Here is a 3,642-nt window from a genome sequence, read left to right on the forward strand (position 1 = left end):
CCTCAATTTCAGCCAGAAAATACCTGAAATCACAGAAAAACACACAAACTCATAGTAAAGTCCAGAAAAGTGAATTTTAACTAAAAACTAATAAAAATATACTAAAAACTAACTAGATCATACTAAAAACATACTAAAAACAATGCTAAAAAGCGTATAAATTATCCGCTCATCACTATGCAACAAAATTTGGTTCCAACCCGTACTAGATACTTGTATCAGTTCCAATAGAAAGTGTCACACTAAGTTTGGTGTGCCACTTATATTTTTATGCAATGTATCATGCACACCCTCTTATGTTTGCAATCACAATGTCTCTGTTTTTTGTGCCTTGATTGTTATCTTTCAATTTTGCTTGCTTAAACACATGTACCACTAACATTTTCATTGTGTAAGACATTCATGATCCATCTTAGCCCCATAGCCATTGTTCTAATTGTTTCTTGAGGATGAGCAAGCATTCTGAGTTTGGCAAGGGAAAGGGAAGAATAGAAGAAAAAGGATAATAGTAGAGAAGGTGAATTACAAGGTTGTAAAGTTCCTTTTCCTCTCATTTGTTTCTAGCACTTTAAAGAGCATGATTGTCTTTATCTTCTCTGTATGCATGTGTGGTATGAATAGGCATAACTTGAATTTTGATTTGTAGCATGTTGCTGTGACATTATGACTACCAACTTGATTTTTGTAAAGTCCAAAGCAGTAAAGTATCATGATCATAAACAAACAAGGCATTAAAGAAGAACTTAGCATGTGCATACAAGTATTGGAAGGCTAGTATGGTTAATTGTTGCTCAATTGCATTAAATTTTATTTAATTGAAGCTTTCATCTAATACATTTTGTGAAATCTTTTGAAATCATGAAAGCCTTGAAGAAGCAATTGTAAATTATGAAATACAAAAGGGAAAGAATGAGAAAGCTGAACTCTCTAAGTACCAATGACAATTCATTTGTTAAGTACTTGTGGTGTTTATGTATCAAGCAAAAAGCTTGAAAACAAAACACTTAGAAGTCAAGGTTAAGTGGTGCACGAAATTGTGATCTCAATGGTGACAACAACTTGGTACGCACAATTATAATCTTAACTCTTTTTCACAACTTCGCACAACTAACCAGCAAGTGCACTGGGTCGTCCAAGTAATAAACCTTACGTGAGTAAGGGTCGATCCCACGAAGATTGTCGGCTTGAAGCAAGCTATGGTCATCTTGTAAATCTCAGTCAGGCAGATTCAAATGGTTATAGAGTTATGATAATTAAAAGATAAATAAACATAAAATAAAGATAGAGATACTTATGTAATTCATTGGTGAGAATTTCAGATAAGCATATGGAGATGCGTTATTCCTTCTGAATCTCTGGTTTCCTACTGTCTTCATTCAATCATTCATACTCATTTCCATGGCAAGTTGTATGTTGGGGGATCACCGTTGTCAATGGCTACCGTTCGTCCTCTCAGTGAAAATGGTCCGACTACGGGTTATGTAGGGCTAATCATCTGTCGGTTCTCACTTGTGTTGGAATAGGATCCAGTGATCCTTTTGCGTTTGTCACTATGCCCAACAGTCATGAATTTGAAGCTCGTCACAGTCATCCCATCCCGGATCCTACTCAGAATACCACAGACAAGGTTTAGACTTTCCGAATTTCAAGAATGCTGCCAATTGATTCTAGCTTATACCACGAAGACTCTGATCTCAAGGAATTGAAGGCTCTGTTGTTAGGAGAGGCAATCAAACGCATGTACCAGGAATCCAAAAGATATGCATTCAAGCTTGTTTTCATGTAGAACGGAAGTGTTTGTCAGGCACGCATTCATAAGTTGAGAATGGTGATGAGTGCCACATAATCATCACATTCATCATGTTCTTATGTGCGAATGGATATCTTAGAACAAGAATAAGCATGAATTAAATAGAAAACAGAAGTAATTACATTAATACTCGAAGAACAGCAGAGCTCCACACCTTAATATATGGTGTGTAGAAACTCCACCGTTGAACATACATAAGTGATAATGGTGTTCATTGGCTTCGGCCCCAGAGGGGGAACCAGAATGACCAAGACCTAGGTCTAAGGACTTAATGTCCAAAGATGTGAGTACAATAGTAAAAGGTCATATTTATACTAAACTAGTTACTAGGGTTACAAAAATAAATAAATGATGCAGAAATCCACTTCCGGGTCCACTTGGTTTGTGCTTGGGCTGAGCATTGAAGCTTTCATGTGTAGAGACTTTTCTTGGAGTTAAATGCCAGTTTTTATGCCAGTTTGGGCGTTTAACTACAGCTTCTATCCTGTTTCTGGCGTTTAACGCCAGAATAGGGCAGGAAATTGGCGTTTGAATGCCAGTTTGCATCATCAAAACTCGAGAAAAGTATGAACTATTAAATATTGCTGGAAAGCCCTGGATGTCTACTTTCTAACGCAGTTGAGAGGGCGCCATTTGGGTTTCTGTACCTCCAAAAAATCCACTTTGAGTGCAGAGAGGTTAGAAACCAACAGCATCAGCAATCCTTTTTCAGCCTCTGAATCAGATTTTTGCTCAGGTCCCTCAATTTCATCCAAAAAATACCTGAAATCACAGAAAAACACAAAAACTCATAGTAAAGTCCAGAAATATGAATTTTGCTTAAAAACTAATAAAAATATACTAAAAAGTAGCTAGATCCTACTAAAAACTATCTAAAAACAATGTCAAAAAGCGTATAAATTATCCGCTCATCACAACACTGATGCGCGTGCATCGTTGCCTACTTTTAGTAGTCATTTCAGTAGATTTCTATTTAGTTTTCATACAAATATTGCCAATATATGAGTAATAGCATGAAAAATCTCTGCATGAAACAAAATTCAAACATAGGTGAATTTTAGCTAATATACAGGGTAATTATGATAAAATAGATCACACTAAGTGAAGTTTTGATTTTGAGTATTATTAGCACACTTAGTATATAAAGATCATCTTGTATGTTACCTTGATGCACTTTGTTTGTTTGATTTCAGGCCAAAAGAAGCAGAGAAGAGCCACGTTAGTTACACTAACGTGGGCACTCACGTGGAAGGAAGGAAAGTTGGAACGTTGGTGGGAACGTTAATGGCATCAACTTTGAAAAAGGAGCAGCGTTAGTGGCAAAAGTGAGTGCCAATAATGTTAGCGAAGGTGCAAGAAGACCCACGTTAGCTTCCACGTTAGTTACATTAACGTGGGAACTAACGCGGAAGGAAAGGGAAAAGCCAACTGGTGCACGAAATTGCAATCCCACTTTTGCAATCCCGCACAACTAACCAGCAAGTGCACTGGGTCGTCCAAGTAATACCTTACGTGAGTAAGGGTCGATCCCACGGAGATTGTCGGCTTGAAGCAAGCTATGGTTATCTTGTAACTCTTAGTCAGGATATCAGAAATTATCAGGATTGGTTTGAAAAGCAAAAGAACATGAAATAAGTACTTGTTTTGCAGTAATGGCGAATAGGTTGAGGCTTTGGAGATGCTCTGTCTTCTGAATCTCTGCTTTCCTACTGTCTTCTTCTTCAAGCACGCAAGGCTCCTTCCATGGCAAGCTGTATGTAGGGTTTCACCGTTGTCAATGGCTACCTCCCATCCTCTCAGTGGAAATGTTCAACGCACCCTGTCACGGCACG

Source organism: Arachis duranensis, chromosome 5, assembly GCF_000817695.3.
Source record: "Arachis duranensis cultivar V14167 chromosome 5, aradu.V14167.gnm2.J7QH, whole genome shotgun sequence".
Classification (NCBI taxonomy): Eukaryota; Viridiplantae; Streptophyta; class Magnoliopsida; order Fabales; family Fabaceae; genus Arachis; species Arachis duranensis.